The sequence below is a fragment of the Protobothrops mucrosquamatus genome, unplaced genomic scaffold (assembly GCF_001527695.2).
Source record: "Protobothrops mucrosquamatus isolate PMUCROS unplaced genomic scaffold, P.Mucros_1.0 scaffold2838, whole genome shotgun sequence".
NCBI lineage: Eukaryota > Metazoa > Chordata > Lepidosauria > Squamata > Viperidae > Protobothrops > Protobothrops mucrosquamatus.
In genome coordinates this window covers 1-17,930 of record NW_015388870.1, presented here as the reverse complement: position 1 = coordinate 17,930, position 17,930 = coordinate 1, and positions in this window count along the sequence as shown.

The window sequence follows — 17,930 nt, the reverse complement described above, 5'->3', positions numbered from 1 at the left end:
ATCTATCTATCTATCTATCTATCTATCTATCTATCTATCTATCTATCTATCCATCCATCCATCCATCCATCCATCCATCCATCCATCCATCCATCCATCCATCCATCCATCCATCCATCCATCCATCCATCCATCCATCCATCCATCCATCTATCTATCTATCTATCTATCTATCTATCTATCTATCTATCTATCTATCGCTACCCTTCCTACCCCAGAGACACTGATCAGCCATCAAGTTTAAAAATTTAAAAAACACAATATAAATGTCAAAACCTACAATCTGAAAAAGTAGCAACAGCAAACAATGCAGAAAAACACAACATAACTCCTTTGAGCTTTACTAACCTCCCAGCAAACCAAACGTTTGGGGAGTTTTATTCTGTGGCCTTGGATTGATAGATTGATTAAATTTATATGCCACCCAACTTCCCAATAGGCAGCTTACAGAAAATAAACAGATAAATAGGATAGTTATTCTTTTCCCAAGGATGCAGTTTGGGGCGGGAGGGGGGGGCAGGTGAGAATCACACAAGGAGTGGTGAAGGAAGAACGGGATGCCCCCAAAGACAGCAAAAGAAGCCCAATCAACCCTGCTAATCTATGGGGTGGCAGGTCCTGCAGTTGGATCACCCTCCTATCTACTGGGTAAGCACCCCATGCCATATTGCGGTGTGCGAAGCCAATCTATGAACGGTAAAAATCTCAAGTCTGGAAGAGATTTAAAGATTTACATCTGTTTTTCTACCTTTCCCACCTGGACCACCAAGGCTAGATCAGCTAAGAAAAAATTGGCAGTCATTCTAGCAACTTCCCCCCCCCTTTTACTCTGATAGCCTGGTCCTTATTATAGAAATGTGTGGGAAAGCAGCAGGGATGCTTCAAAATTCACAATATAGACTAATATTTAAAGTTTAAATCTCTGTATTTTCACTAATCTCATGGCTACTGAATTAAGAGAGCTATTTCAACTGTTCTTCCCCCAATAGCCTTGAGCCATACAAATGAAATGTAGTCTGTTCTGTTGAATTTGGGGGGGGAGGAGGAAGAGGAGGAGGAAAGGGAGGGAGGGAGGGGAGGGGAGGGGAGGGGAGAAAGGAGAAGGGAGATAATGGTGATAGTGGTTAATAGTAGTTTGATTTCCTTTTTTATAAGAACATACCAAAAATCCACATTTTTTCACATGGGGTGAAAAGAATGAGGTTGTTTTTTTGTTTTGTTTTTAAATCAATACTGGAGAAATCAACCCTGAAACATTTCACCATCCCAATTTAAGAGAACAAGTTAAATAGGGAAATTGTATTTGATCTTCCAAGAATTTCACTGGAGCATCAAACAGAGGTCAAACAGAGAAGTGCCAATCAAACCACAGGATGAGCTGAAGGAAGCCACAAAGAACCAGTTTAACTGCTCAACGGGAACCGCTTGATAAACTGCCAGGATAGGAAACCACCTCAGAATCCTGCATCAGAGAATTTTTAAAGGAAAAAGGGTGTAGGGGAAATAGATTAAATAGAATAGCCCGCTGCCCCCCTTGGCCTGTGCCTACGTTCAATGTGTTGCTCTGTTGATTTATCAATTCTAGTTCCCTGTCCACAAACACTAAAGCTCAAGGTGATGTGCCCACCCTATCACTTTTGGGTGTCATCAGTGCAAGGCTTATTTAAGCAGAGAAAAACCCGAAAGGCAACTGTGAAGTTATAAAACAAAGGATCTATTGAAACCATTTTGTTTTACAATTCCTGGAAACCCACACTTACCTCTCCCCCCAGACTCTTATTCTCTGCTCTCCTCCCGTCCATCTTTTTTGGTTATGATAGCGATGTGTTCTCACTGCGTTCTTTTTCATTGTTTATTTTTATCGTTCTATTCTCTGACTTCTGCTTGTGCTCTTTTCATTTCTTCCTTTTTAATTGTAAGCCGCCCAGAGTAGCCTCAGGACGAGATAGGCCGCAAATAAATTTAACAAATAACTAATAAGTAAAAATTTACCTCCTTTCCCCCCGATATCCATGGAAGAGTCTTGAGTCCACTTGTGTGGTTACGCCTCCAGGGATTCGTCACAACAGTCAGGGAAAGAAGTGTGCCTAAAATTTGGAAAAGCAAAGATTTATGGACGTATTCGTTTAGGAATAAAAGTTCTTGGAGATTCCGCCTAACTTCAAACCAGCTTATTATTCTAGCTAGACCAAGTCATATCCCTTCAGGACGCTGCGACCGTCATAAATATGAGCCAGTTGCCAGGTGTCCGAATTTTGAGCACATGACCCTGGGGGATGCTGAGACAGGCATAAGTGTGAAAAAACAGTCGTAAACCACTGGAAGTTTTTAAGAAGAGACTAGACTTTGGAGGTCATCTAGTCCAACCCCCTGCTCAGGCAGGAAACCCTATACCATTTCAGACAAACGGCTGTCCAGTCTCTTCTTAAAAACTTCCAGTGTTGGAGCATTCACCGCTTCTGGAGGCAGGTTGTTCCACTGGTTAATTGTTCTCACTGTCAGGAAGTTTCTCCTTAGTTCCAGGTTGTTTCTCTCCTTGATCAGTTTCCATTTGTTGCTTCTTGTCTTCAGCATCCCCGCAGTCAGGTGAGCAAAATTTGGGCACCTGACCAGAGGCACATATTTAGGATGTATTTATCTCTGACACTGTCAACATCTGTGATAGGATTAACAACCCTTGGGGCTTGTACACACACAGCGGGGAGCACAACACCATACAAATTTTGACGGGATGTCAAAAGGCAAAGGCAAAGAGGAGATTGTAATTCAAATGTGGTGGCTTTAGGACTGAGCCACAGCTTCCTCCACCCCCCCCCCCCATACACACACACACACACTTTAAAAATAAGTCTGTTTGCTATTTTTTTCCCCAAAAAATGGGGATTCTCAGAGTTGTATCTTTTAGGAACTTATCTGCCTTGGTGAATACACGGCAGAGGTTAGAATCTAATTGTGGATTCTGTGATGGATCGTTCAGGCTGTTGGCCCCTCTGCGGGTGCAGTGTGCATTGTCCTTCACACTTGCTTGGTTCACAACGTTGAGCTAACACTTCACTGCTCAGGACTGTACAAGTTGCTCACCTCTGAACGCACGATCTCTCTCCTGAAAAACACGGGGAGACAGAACGTCTCTCCGGAGCAGCCCGCTCACACGCCTGACTCAGTCATAGATCGATGGCAAGTCCTCCACCAGGAGAACATACAGTACACACACACACACACACACAGACTTTAGAAACACACACAGCCCCAATAGACAATAGTGAAGAGGACAACCAGGCCTCTGTAGCTTGACAGCTAACTTTCCAAGTCAAGTTCAGCATGAATTCCTAAACAGCAACACACATCATTTTGCTGCTGTTGTTATTGTCAACACACACAACCAGGCTGGGCAAACCCTCAAGATTCCATAGCAGCTTTTGCAAAAAAGAGAATCTTAACTGCTAAAATGATCTCAAATACAGGTAGTCCTCGACTTACGACAATTGAGCCCAAAGTTTCTGTGGCTAAGTGAGACATTTGTTAAGTGACTTTTTTCCCCATTTCACGATCATTCTTGCCATCGTTGTCAAGAGAATAACTCCATTGCCTTTGCGGGTCAGAAGGTCACACAAGGGGAATCACACGATTTGGGGACACAGCAACGGTCGTAAGTATGAACCAGTGGCCAAGCATCTGAACTTTGGTCACGTGACCCTGGGGACGCTGCAAAAGTCGTTACTGTGAAAAAGTGGTCATAAGTCACATTTTTTTCAGTGCCGTCATAACTTTGAACGGTCACTAAACGAACTGCTGTTAAGGCAAGGACTACTTATATGGTGAGGTAATCGCTTGGCTGCACTTTAAAATCTTCCAGCATGTGAGTAAAACAGTCCCAGGGCTGAATTCATACATTACACCAAGCCAGGGTTTGTCTAACAGTAATTTATTTAATAATGCCTGGCTGGTGGCCGATCAGACCACAGATAGCCTAAATACATCCTAGTTTGTTGCATCAACATAGCTCAATTTACAGGTGAAGCAACGCACATCAGCCAAGCTTTTATCACGTACGGGTAAAGGAGTTGTGAGAACTCAGCCACTGAATTTTAGGGATTTGGGGGTTGCTACAAACAAGGTTTTTTGTTTGCAGCCTGACAAACAGCCTCCAGCCCTGGGAAGCTGCTGCTGCTGCTGCCACCATCATAAACCTGTTTGTGTTTCAGGTGGTTTGTGAGAAAAGCTAACACAAGAAGCCGTCTGGAATTTGTGCTTGATTGTCTCAACCCAGTTTGAAACACGTCACAAGCAGGCTTCCTTTTTTCCCTGCAAGATTTCTGGTCCACAGGGCCAGTTAAAGGTAATTCTTGCAAACCACTCTGTTCTTAAACCAGCTCTGCCCACGTTGCCTTTTTCACACAATGCTGGTTTGGCTTGATTCTGGCTTGCCCCCCTGTCTTCAGGGGTAAGAAAATGCAAGGGAAAAAACCCCAAAACACTGGTTTAGAGAAATAAGACATATCCAAATCTCCCTCTGGACACATTGTATTCGGTTGCAAGGGATAAATAAATAAATTCTGAGTATAAATAAACTGAAAAGCCTGGAGGGAGGGGAGGAGGGCCGCTCCAAAGTGAAACTAACACCAGAGTTGATGCAATTAAATAATGCAATTAAAAACCCCAAATTGCAAATGAAGGAAGGTCCAAAAAAGACAGCAAAAGGGGTGTCTTTATTCATAAGGCCCGAGAGGGGAGCTTTTTAGCCCTTTTCCTCTGGCATTGCCCAAAACTTACCCCCTTACAGACACACACATCCTTTCCACATCCCTTAGTTGCTTCCTAAAGTTGTCTTATGGACACACACAAACACACACACACACAAAAAACCTCCATCCAAACCGGTTGCTTCCTAAGGTATCTTAGCATTAAAACTCCACTAGGGGGCAGCACCTCTCCTGGAGTGTGGCCGCTCTCAGAAAAGGTGCATTGCCAACCAAGGCGGGCATCTCCTGGTGGTCTCCTTTCCACGTCCCACTACACCTTTGCTGGGCTTAGCCCCTGCCTGCGCTCAGAGGGGAGGAAGCGAAGGACGCTTGACCTCCTCGGTGGCGGGGGAGGAGGAGAAGAAAGGAAGAAAAAGACGCGGGGAAGAAAGAAAAAAAAAGGAGAAGAAGAAAGCGACGGAGTCCAAACTTCTCCTCAGGGAGGCTCGGCGGGCGGGCTCTTCCCTCCTGGGAGACGCCCCTCCCTCCGCGAGCGGCCTCGCCCGGCTCCGCCCACCCGCCTCGCCTCGCCTCGCCTCGCCTCACCTCAGGGGTGGGCGGGGCGCCGCGCGCGCCGAGGGATCCGCCCGTCCCCTGCCTCCCCTCCCTCCGCTGAGGTGGCCGGTTCCGCAAGTTTGACAGTTGGCGCGGAGGGCGCCGCCGAGGAAGGAGGGTCTTCGCGTCGCTGCGCGATTCGCATTCCCCCCCCCTCCCAAACGTCGCCGGGGCAGCGGACCCTCCGCCTCACACGTCCCGAGGGCATCCCGGCCGCCCGCCTCCCCGCTTAGAGCCACTTAGCCCGCCGGCTTCGCCCTCCTTTGGCCGCCGCCGTCATGTCTCGGGGTCCCGAAGAGGTCAACAAGCTGACCGAGAGCACCTACAAGGTGAGGGGGGGGCGAGGGAGGAAGAGGAGGGGAGGGGGGACCCCAGGTTGTTCCCCCTCCAGGGGGAAAAAAGGGGACCCCCGAATCCAGCCAGGCGAGGGCTTTCCTCTCTGCTCCCCACCCAGCCTGACTCAAAGCAAACTTAATTTTTTTGCTCTTTTATGGGCTGGGAAGTTGCAAAGCAAAACTTCGGTTCTTGGCTGCTTTCGTGGGAGTTTGGAGTTTTGTTTTGTTTTTGTTTTTTAAAAAAAGTCATTTCTTGCATTGCTCCTTTAAAAATAAATAAAAAAATAAATCTGTCCGTGGCTGCTTTCTTGGGATTTTTTATTTTAAAAAAAAAACAAACAACAACAACAGCTGATCACTTCTTGGATTGCTCCTTTTTTTAAAATAAAAAAAATATTTCTCTCCCGGGGGTTTCTGTCCTGTTTATTTATTTATATATTTATTTGGGAAAAAGTCTTTTCTTGCAGTGCTACTTTGAAAAAAAAAGTTCTATCTGTAACTGCTTTCATGTGATTTTGTTTTTCCTTCGGGTAAAAAAAAAAAAGAAAAGAAAAAGCCATGTGTTGAATTGCTACTTTAAAATAAAACATTTCCCAGGCTGGGTTTTTTTTTGTGATTTTTTTTCTTCTCCCTTTTGTGTCGCTTTTCAAAGTCCTTTTTTTGTTTGCTCCTTTTTAAAGCAGTTAGAGATAGACTTTTTTTTTTAAAGGCAGCAGTTCAAGAAATGACTTTTTTTAAAAAAAAAAAGTCACAGGAAAGCACATTTTTAATGTGGCTATTTATGTTTACTGCTATTGCTTTATTGCTATTTGTTGGCTACTTGGTGTGGTTCTGCAGAGGGGGTGAGGATATACCACTTTTTATTGTTTAATGTTGTTGGGGATTATGCAATGATATTTTTTTATTTCCTGCTCTCATTTTGGATCTGCTGATCCTGTTTCTTATGGATTGCTTACTGGTTTTCTATAGATGGCTATTTATTTTTATAGCCAGTTCGAGATTGTGCTGGTAAAAATAGTTGTGCTACAGAGTGTGTTTGTGTATGTTTCTTTTGTGAGTCTTTTTTCCCCTTTCTCACAATATTTAGAAGGTGAGTGGAAAGCTAGACAACTTCCCCATTGGTTTTTAGCTGGAGAAGATGGGAGTTGTAGTTCCCTAGACTTGGAAGAGCACACCATTGATTGAGGATGATGGGAATCTGGGAGTTGTAGTCTGACACACCTGAGCTGTGCTGATTACAGTTGAAAGGCTTTATAAGCAAGCAAATCTGGAAAATCACCAACGAGATTTATTCAGTGAACTAAACTAGCCAAAGAGATTTAAATCATCTCTTCTTCACAGCAACCATGCAAAGATTGGAAGGGATCAGGGGAATTCAGAAGGAGCTTCCTCCTAAAAGACACTCTGCAGATGCTCAGAAGCCTGTGTTCTTTTTTTTTTTTTTTAAGAAAAGAATTGCTCCTGATGGAGGAAAATAAAATCAAGATATATTCAGGATTGGGGGTTTTCAAGAAAAGATCGGACAAATATTTGTCCATCTCCTGTCCAGGATGGTAAAAGGTCTACGTGAGCAGAGGGATGGACTAGAAGATCTCTAATGTCCCTTCCAAACCTATGTTTCTTTTTTTTTCTTTCTACCAGCATGCTGTGCAAGTTGTTTTCCATTTACCTAGAGTCAATGCTGGCTGGGGAATTCTGGGAGTTGAAGTCCACCCATCTTAAAGTTGCCGAGGTTGAAAAACATGTCATAGCCTGCTGTTTAAACCAAGCCATTGTACCAAGCTACCTTCCCTTATTTCTATCAGGATGTGATAGAAATAAGCCCTCAGGGTTGCATTCTGGGGGGAAAAAAAAACAAGAAGAGCGTGGTTTTATCCTGATAGGTCCCAAGGTCAGGAGAGAAAGAACTTGGATAAACCAAGCAGAAACGCGCACAGTATTGTCTTCCAGGCCTGCCTTATTATTTATGAACAGAGCGACCACAGAAATTCTGCCACCATTTTGCCCTGGCACAAATCCTGCCGCTTTGCTATCGTTCTCCGTAACTGTCAGGCGTGGCTACCAAGCTAGCAGACTCGGGGAACTTAGAAGGGAGATGCTTTCACCCTCTTGGCAGATTCCAGGTGGGAAAAGGTTGGCCTAGATGACCTTTGAGGCTGTTTCCATCAATCAGGGCAAGAGTGTTCTCTCTCTACATCCCATTAGGTACAAATGCACGTGTGAACGCAAACAGACTCTGGGTCTTCTAGGTTAAGCTCCTGTCACCTTGGCCGGTAGTGGTTCTCCAGGGTCAAAAGCCACAAATCATTCTTTTTAACAATTGTTGGAAGTTAGGACGGCCCTGGGAAAAAAAAAATCACTTAGGACTGCTCCCTGCACTTTCATCCGTGGCAGCATCCCCCACGGTCACGCAATCAAAATTTGGGTGCTTGGGAACAGGCATGTATTTGTGAGGGTGGCGGTGTCCCGTGGTCACCCGATCACAATGTATGACCTTCCCACCCAGCTTCCCCCAAGCAAAGTCATTGGGGAAAGCCAGATTTGCTTAACCACCATAGGATTTACTAAACCGCTGCAGTGAGTCACTTAAACGTGGCAAGAAAAAGTCATAAAAACGAGGTGTGCCTCGCTTAAAAACTCCCTGGCTTAGCCGCAGTGAAAACTCTGGTCCCGATTGTTCTACCTTGAGGACTACTGTATTGCTTGAAATGCTCGTTTTTTAACTGGAGCTCAGAACTAAGGCTGTTCTCTGTGTAAACCATCCGTGCCTGAACACATGGAAAACAAATCAGAGTTTGGCCTTTGCCTTAAAGCAGAAGTTCTTAAACCAAACCAATTTCTTTCTTTCTCTCTCTCTCTCTCTCTCTCTCTCTCTCTCTCTCTCTCTCTCTCTCTCTCTCTCTCCCTCTCCCCTCCCTCTCTCTCTCTCTCCCTTCTCTCCCTCTTTCTCTCCTTTCCCTCCCTCTCTGTCTCTCTTCCTCTCTCTCTCCTCCCTCCCCTCCCTCTTTCTCTCTCCCTCCCCTCCCTCTCTCCCTCCCTCCCTCCCTCTCTCTTCCCTCCCTCTTTTTCNCCCTCCCTCTTTCTCTCTCCCTCCCCTCCCTCCCTCCCTCTCTCTCTCTCCCTTCCCTCCCTCCCTCCCTCCCTCCCTCCATCTCTCTCTCTCTCTCTCTCTTTCATCATGTCTTCGGGATCCCAGCCCTTTCTGTCTAGCCTGCTTGATCCTCAACCTTTTTCAATTTCGCTCCAAATTCTCTACCATCTCCGGGGTCCCTTTTCTTGCAGATTTTAAGCCTCTTAAGCTTTCTGCCTGGAAAGACAGCAGCAGGATCCGTCCCGTCCCGTGACTTGTGAGTCAAGTCCCTTTTCCCATGCTGGTTTGGCATCCTTGGGGAAAAAAAAGGTCTGATTCATACAGCGGGTGTGTTTCTTTGGCAGGAGATAGGCATGGAGTTTTCACTTTGGGTGGGGTTAAGGAAAGGTACCTGTGGCTTTGGGAAATGGTTTCTGATCGTGAAACCCCACCATCCAGCTGGGGGGGGGGGAAGATAGCTTTGACCTAACATTGATGGCGTTGAAACAAGAAATTCCAACTTATGGAAATGACTCTGTGAGGAATGGAACATAGAAATTATTCTGTGTTCTTATAAATTATGATTTATGTTGATTGCTTATTTAGTATCCTATGACTATCACTAAACGCTGTAGCTTATGATTTTTGAGGAGTGTATCTTATGATTATGAATATGATTAATCACTTACTGCTTTTATGTACACTGAGAACTTCTGCACCAGAGACAAATTCCTTGTGTGTCCAATCACATTTGGCCAATAAAGAATTCTATTCTATTCTATTCTATTCTATTCTATTCTATTCTATTCTATTCTATTCTTATTCCGGATTAAGACAGGTTGGTCAACCGGATAAAACAGCTTAACCGAATAAAACAGCTTAACTGTCATCCATATAATTAGTTAGAGGTATGAGCATAAGAAAACAATATGGATGCTTCTTTACAGTCTCCATGACTCAAAGGAGACTGTATGTTTACTCAGAAAGGGAAGTGGTGCTAATCTACTTTTATAGCCTAACAAATGAGGTGTGGCCACAGTAGTCCTCCTTAATGAAATAGCCTTGTGAGTTACTAGTCTCCACTTTTTGTAAGAGCTGGTGTGTTCTCTGGGGTAATGAATGAAAGAAAAGGCCAAAAAGAAAAAAGGCCCAACTCTTAGCATTAACAAAACGTCTCACCTGGGTTGGAAAGTCTTCTAAAGTATTTTATTTTATTTATTAAATTTCTACACCAACCGTTTCACTTAAGGCACTCTAGGCGGTTTACAACAGCTTTATAAAATCATATAAATGCATAAAGCATAGCTTAAAAACAAGTTCAAACTTACCAGTTGAAAATAAATTGGGCTAAAAATTCAAAGGCTAGGGAGGTTAAGAAGGAATAGGGGTGTCCTCAGGCCCACCAGACACCCCGTGGTGGCTGCATCAGACTTTTAGATCCCCGGGCTAATTGGCAAAACCAGGACTTGCCACTCTTCCACAAAACCAGAAGACAGGGTCTTGCTTCACCTCTGGAGATAAGATGTCCCATAGGGCTGGGGCAGAGCTGAGCAGGCCCTCTTAGATCCTGGCAGTTGAAACTCCTTGACCAAGGAGATATGCAGCAATGCCTTCCTTTGCTTTGGAGAATGGGTCAACCTGAGGGTTGACAATCTTAGGGCAAGACAAGGCATAATGGACGGAAGCTTAACAAGAGAGATCTAACCTAAAATTAGGAGAAATTTCCTAACAGTGAGGACAGTTATTCAGTGGAACAACTCGCCTCCAGAAGTTGTGGGTGCTCCGTCGCTGGAGGTTTTCAAGAAACGACTGGAGAGCCATTTGTTCGAAATGGCATAAGATTTCTGCTTGGGCATAAGGTTGGACTAGAAGACCTCCAAGGTCCCTTCCAAGTCTGTAATCGGAAACGTCGGCAAGTCAACAACCAAACTCGGCTTGACCGGGTAGGATAGGTCAATGTAATTGGGATGAGATGGTTTCTTGGGCATCCTGGTTCCAATGCCAATAAACGGCTTTAAAAAGGATAACGAACACCTTGAATGGGACCCAGAAGTAGGGGTTGATCCGATTAACCTCTCCCACCTTCTCAACACAAATAAAGAGAGTAAGCACTTGTAATCCATATCTGCACCTAGAAATCTCCAGAACTGGCACACTATCTGCGGCAAGTATCTCTTAGGCCTGGGCCCAAAAAATAAGGACTTTGATAGCGTGGGAAGAGCACTTATAATGGCAAGTGTTTCCGAGCACCTCCCTAGGCCAGGAACCGGTGGTGCTACTGAGACAAGGCAGGTGCTTGTTCTATAAAGGGACGTTTGGGAGAATAGGCCATCAAAGGGCCTAGAGCAGTGTTCTTCAACCTGGGCAACTTTTAAGATGGGTGGACTTCAACTCCCAGAATTCCCCAGCCAGTGCAAGCTGATGACATCCTTAAACTCTGCCCCCAAACTCTGCCTGCATTTCCACAGAGAGCCAACAGGTGGCCTAAGAGGGCTACAGAAAGAATCAATGCTGCCATCTAGTGGCAACCCAGATACTTTCTAGTAGCCCTCTGTTAAAGGCAATTAAGTCCAACTAAACGAGACTATATAGCTTGGGGTTGAATTAGGAGGTCCTTCAGTTGTTTTCTTGAAGATGTTTCATTACCCAGCTAGGTAACATCGTCAGTGTTAGAAGATTAAGTGGGGTTTGCAGAGTGGAGGAGGAGGAGGAGGAGGAGGAAGAAGAAGATTGTAGGATCCTTGGTGCTCTCTGAGCTTGTTTTTCTTGCAGATGTTTCATTACCCAACTAGGTAACATCATCAGTGTTAGAAGATTAAGTGGGGTTTGCAGAGTGGAGGAGGAGGAGGAGGAGGAGGAGGATTGTGGCTTCCTTCATGCTCCTCAGTTGTATTTTTTTGGGAGAGGTTTGATTACCCAACTAGGTAACCTCGTCAGTACCTAACAATCCCCATCACTGTCAAAGCACCGTCAACACCATCCCAGCACTGATGAGGTTACCTAGTCAGGTAATCAAACGTCTGCCAGTCAACAAGGGAAGACAGAGAGAAAAGCAAGGACTGTATAAACAGGTTCCCTGTTGCCCTTGAGACGTGGGAGATTTGATCCATTAGTGCTACTCATAACAAAGAGCGTATGTATGAAAAAAGTAAGCTCTTGGGCAGGACTCTTAAGATAATGGTTAAGTTCATTTGCTTTGGCTCTAAGCCATAGCGAGATAACGAGGCACATATTCATGGGCGATAAAGGACAGAAACGACACACAATTTCAGGAAGCTGGAATCTACTCTGCCCTTCCCATCAGTGACATGTATACAGATGTTCCTTGACGTACGACGACAACTGAGCCCAACATTTACATTGCTGAGTGAGACATCTGTTAAGTGAGTTTCGCTTGCCCCGTTTTAGGACTTGTCTTGCCACATTTAACAATAATACAATAATACAATAATAACAAGAGTACAGAGAAGAGCAACCAAGATGATTAGGGGACTGGAGGCTAAAGCATATAAGGAACAGTTGCTGGAATTGGGTAGGTCTAGTCTAATGAAGAGAAGGACGAGGGGGGACATGATAGCAGTCTTCCAATGTCTCAGGGGCTGCCCCAAAGAAGAGGGAGTCAAGCTATTCTCCAAAGCGCCCGAAGGCAGGACAAGAAGCAATGGATGGAAACTAATCCAGGAGAGAAGCAACCTAGAACTAAGGAGAAATTTCCTGACAGTTAGAACAATTAACCAGTGGAACAACTTGCCTCCAGAAGCGGTGAATGCTCCAACACTGGAGGTTTTTAAGAAGAGATTGGACAACCGTTTGTTCCGAATGATATAGGGTTTTCTGCTTGAGCTGAGGGTTGGACTAGAAGACCTCCAAGGTCCCTTCCAACTCTGTTATTTTGTTATTCCTTCAGCAATGGAATGATCATAACTCAAGGACTATTTTATTTATTTTTATTTGTTTATTTTTTTTAATCCCATCTTTTATTATTTTTTTTTAAATAACAAAGGAGAAGCCCAAACAATCTGGAAATTCCTGAGGTTGGGAACCCCTGTCCTAAGCTTTTTCCAATGACTGTAGGACTGGCTTTTAAGTGGCAACTTCTCCAGAAAAATCCAAGTATTTTTTCCTCTTCCCCTTTGAATGACCTCTTCTGCTTATGTCAGACTTGCTCAGGCAATCCTTCTTGGGGTATCGGGGCCTCTGTTTATTTCTGGATTTGCATTTCTTTGCTCTGTTGACAGAAGCCAACGTTTCAGGTCCACCCCTGCTAATTCTGCAGGCCAAACTACGATAAGAGGCCGAATGAAAAGTCAAAAGCAGTTCTGCTGATTCTCCAGAGTGTTTATTTTGTAGATCCACCAAATGTCAGGATCTCCAGAAGGATGGAGGCCCAAAGAACTGGGAAACGTAGCCTATTCTAGCCTCCCACTTGTGTGCATTTATCAGGGTGTCCCGCTAAATCTGTCAGGAGTGGCGGGGTTATCCAGGGCTGACCCTTTGAAGCTGCATCTTGCAAACATTCACATATAGTCTGAAGTGCCATTTGGCCTCCACATGTGCTGGCCTAATCTTTCATCTACTCCAATGAGGAAGTTGCCTGAGCAAAAGTAAAAGAAAAAAGAAAAAAACCCACTCTCTTCTGCGGTTTTATATTACTTTATTTAAGAAGGCTCTGTGGTCCTTCCCTGCTTCTTTCGATCCTCTGACACAAAACAGTGGTTCGAATGGGGTTACCCAAATTTTGTGGCTCAAGGTCAACAGAACTTAGATTCAAAAGTGCTTACGGCCACCCAGATCTCTGCAAATTCTCCTCGGGACGTTTACTGACAGGGACATTATGATGGAATGGCTGACCTATTTGCTCCTTAGAAAAAGCCAACCGGCAATATTAAGCTTGACAGGAGCTGGCATATCATGGAAAGGTTGTTTGCATCAACACAACTTGCTTAAACCCGGCAAGCTAAAGGTGGGGCAGAGGTATTCATGCGGCAGACAGTAATTTTGTTTAAAAACTTTAGGCCAGTTAGTTTAAACTCTGCCAGGAAAAAACTACTTTTATTTTCTAGACCGGTTCCTTTTTTTTTTTTTTTTTGACCCTGGCAACTTGGAAGATGTGTGGACTTCAACTCCCAGAATTCACTCCATCAGTCCCACTAGCTGGGGAATTCTGGGTGTTGAATCTGTACCTTTTCAAGTTGCCAAAGCTGAGAAACCCTGGTCTAGACTCCCTGATAAGGTTGTTGTTAGTTGCGAAGTCGTGTCCGATCCATCGCGACCCCATGGACAACGTTCCTCCAGGCCTTCCTGTCCTCTACCATCTTCTGGAGTCCATTGAAGCTCACGCCTACTGCTTCAGTGACTCCATCCAGCCACCTCATTCTCTGTCATCCCCTTCTTCTCTTGTTGTTGTTAGTTGCAAAGTCGTGTCCGACCCATGGCGACCCCATGGACCACGTTCCTCCAGGCCTTCCTGTCCTCTGCCATCTTCTGGAGTCCATTTAAGCTCACGCCTGCTGCTTCAGTGACTCCATCCAGCCACCTCATTCTCTGTCATCCCCTTCTTCTCTTGTTGTTGTTAGTTGCGAAGTCGTGTCCGACCCATGGCGACCCCATGGACCACGTTCCTCCAGGCCTTCCTGTCCTCTGCCATCTTCTGGAGTCCATTTAAGCTCACGCCTACTGCTTCAGTGACTCCATCCAGCTACCTCATTCTCTGTCGTCCCCTTCTTCTCTTGCCCTCCATCTTTCCCAGCATCAGGCTCTTCTCCAGGGAGTCCTTCCTTCTCATTAGGTGGCCAAAGTACTTGAGTTTCAACTTCAGGATCTGGCCTTCTAAAGAGCAGTCGGGGTTGATCTCCTCTAGGACTGACCGGTTTGATCGCCTTGCAGTCCAAGGGACTCGCCCCTGATAAGGTAAGGGGGTTTAAAAAATAGGAGATAATTATCAACACACGCTGATGACGTTGCTTGGCGTGGTGATGAAATGTCTGCAAGAAAAGCACCAAGCTCAGAAAGCACCAAGGACTTCACGGATGATTTTGAGTCAGGCAGAAAAGATTGATAGGACTCTGAAGTCCCATTAAGCAAAGCAGATCAAGAAATCCACCTAACAGGGAAACTAAAAACTACTTTTATCGAGATTGGCTGTAATCACGGAATATGATCAATCTGTTTGTCAAATCTCCTTATACACCAGTGAATCAAAGAGCCAGTTCTGAACATTTTTTGGACATTCTGGACTTAAAAAAAAAAAGGTTGTCCCACTTGGCAACAGAATGTGCATATCTCCATATTCCTGCTTGAGCTGGGGGTTGGACTAGAAGACCTCCAAGGTCCTTCCCAACTCTTTTTTTCTGTTATTCATATCCTTACACTCCAGTGAATTAAAAAAAAAACCATTTCTCAACATTTTTTGGCCGTTTTGGATTTGGAAAAAACAACAACACGGTTTCCCCCTTGGCGACAGAGCTTGAATATCTCACGGTTCCTGCTTGAGCAGGGGGTTGGACTAGAAGACCTCCAAGGTCCCTTCCAATTCTTAGCCTGTTGTTCATATACCACTTTCTTTATTCTCTGCAAGGACAGAAGGGTGGGCTACTCTCCCCGGGAAGTACCCCGATCTCGCCATAAGCCGTATAAATTCCAAGATGGGTAGTCATAACAAAATTTCCCAAAGTCCCAGGGGTACAGAGAGAGCTCTAAAAGGAAATAAATTATGTTTGCTGTTCGCTTGGTGACGCCTTTCTTCTTACAGAGCTAAGTGCCGGTTGACTTAACATGTGACCCCCCCCCCCTTTATTGGCTTAGTATCAGAAGATATTTATCTCCGTTACACAACATTCTTCACGCATACTTTTAAAAGAATGAAAATATGTCTAGGTGGGAATTTGAAACTTATTGGGTTAGGTTTCCTGAGAACTACTGGGGCACCTTTTGTTTACCCTAGTTCACCATAATGCGATGTTTGTCAACCTTGGCAACTGTAAGATTTGTGGACTTCAACTCCCAGAATTCCCCATGGCTGGCCGGCTGGGGAATTCTGGGAGCTGAAGTCCACAAATCTTAAAGTCGCCAAGGCTGGACCCACCTGGTGAAGGGGTAAAAGGCTTCAGTCTTGGAAACTGGGAGACCGAGAGTTCTAGTACTGCCTAGGGCACAAAGCCAGCTGGATGACTTGGAGCCAGTCACTCTCTCTCAGCCCTAAGACGGAAGTAATGGCAAACCCACTTCCCAAAAACCTTGCCAAGAAAATTGTAGGGACCAGTCCAGGCACAAGTCTCCGAGAATCGGACACAATTGAACGGGAGGAGGACAAAAAAAAATCTTAGAGACATGTTATCAAGAATAAGAATAGAATAGAATAGAATAGAATAGAATAGAATAGAATAGAATAGAATTCTTATTCAATAGAATAGAATAGAATAGAATAGAATAGAATAGAATAGAATAGAATAGAATAGAATAGAATAGAATAGAATCTAGAAGGGACCTTGGAGGACTTCTAGTCCAGCCCCCTGCTCAAGCAGGAGGACCTAAACCAAAGAGCCTTAATTCAATTCAATATTAGAACTACACCTCTCTCTGCAAGGGCCGTTTTAAAATGTGCATCTCTGGACTATTGCATTGCTGCAAGCTTTTTTTAAAACGAATTAATCGATTTAGTTAAGGTGCTGTTGTAAGGAATCAGAACTGAATTTAACGCTAGCAACCTCATGCCTCCTGGATTGTTGTCAATAAGTGGCTAGCAACTGTCTTTTCAGGTGTGTGGGTGGGTGTGTCGTGTCTTAAAGAACAAAGGTGAACTTTTCAGAGAGGGATTTGTGTTTGAACAGCAAAACCCTCTCTAATACTGTACTTAAAGAGCCGGAGAACTCTTTAATCTATAAAATGAGCTCTCAAATTTAGTTCGCCCTGCAAAAACTAAGCTCACCTTGATTCTTTTGGTTTTTATAAGCAGGCCCCGGGGGCTCTAGATTAAAGACCACACCTGTAGTTATAACGAGATGTAATATTTGAGGCTAATGCTTTGAGGCAAATCAGTTGCCCATGTTGTTATTCTTGTTTAGAATTACTGGTACTGTAGTCCTTGACTTACCACCACAACGGAGCCTTGTTGCTAAGCGAGACATTTGTTGAGTGGGTTTTGCCCCCTTTTGCGACCTTTCTCAGCATGATTCTTTAGTGAATCACTACAGTTAATTTAAGTTAGTAACCCGGTCGTTAAGCGAATCCAGCTTCCCCTATTGACTTTGCTGGTTAGAAGGTTGCAAAAGGAGATCACGTGATCCCAGGGACGCTGCAACCGTCATAGGTACATGCCAGTTGCCAAGCGTCTGAATTTTGATCACGTGACCCTGGGCAGGCTGCAGCGGCCGTAAGTGTGAAAAACGGTCCTAAGTCACTTTTTTTCAGTGCCGTTGCAACTTTGAACGGTCACTAAATGAAATATTATAAGCCGAGGACTGCCTGTATAGTAAAGTTCTGTTTATTATTTTAAATCTTAGGGGCCAAGCTCTGTATTTTAACTGGGCCCCGAAATGCAAACCCCTTGCATCATTTCCCCCAACGTCGTGTTTTATTATTTCGTGGAGGAGAATGCATAAAAAATTTTAAAAAACAAAAAACAAAATCGCCACCTTTACTATTTGTTTACGCTTTCAAAGCAAAAAAAAATAAAAATACGAATGTGCAGAGTTTACTTCTGTTGGGTTGGCTTCTTGCACGATACTGGCTTCTTGTATTGATCCGCTGGAACGAGAAGGCAAAGTCCTCAAGATGGTTCAAAAGGTTATTTTGCGCCTTCTAAGCAGTTATTTACCAGGAGGGTTTATACCAGTTTTTACTTCCTTGGACTCAAGACCAAGCCAAGATCTGTGTTTACCCAGCAAAACTCCGAAGAACGCTGCGAAATAGGATTAGCTCAGAGAAGACATCCTGTTCAGGTGTGCATAATTCAAGAGCGAAGTGGTGTAGGGCAATATACTTGAACCTCGGCCACATGAAGGTGTATGGACTTCAACTCCCAGAATTCCCCAGCCAGCCAGCCATGGCTGGCTGGGGAATTCTGGGAGTTGAAGTCCATCCATCTTCACGTGGCCAAGGTTGAGAAATCAGGTGGGATGAAACATTTGACTCGTCCAGATGTTTCATACCAGGAAACATCTCCTGGTGTGAGAGTAAAGTGCAACAAGGAAGGATTTGTGTAAAATACTTTCACCCCGTTGCACTTTT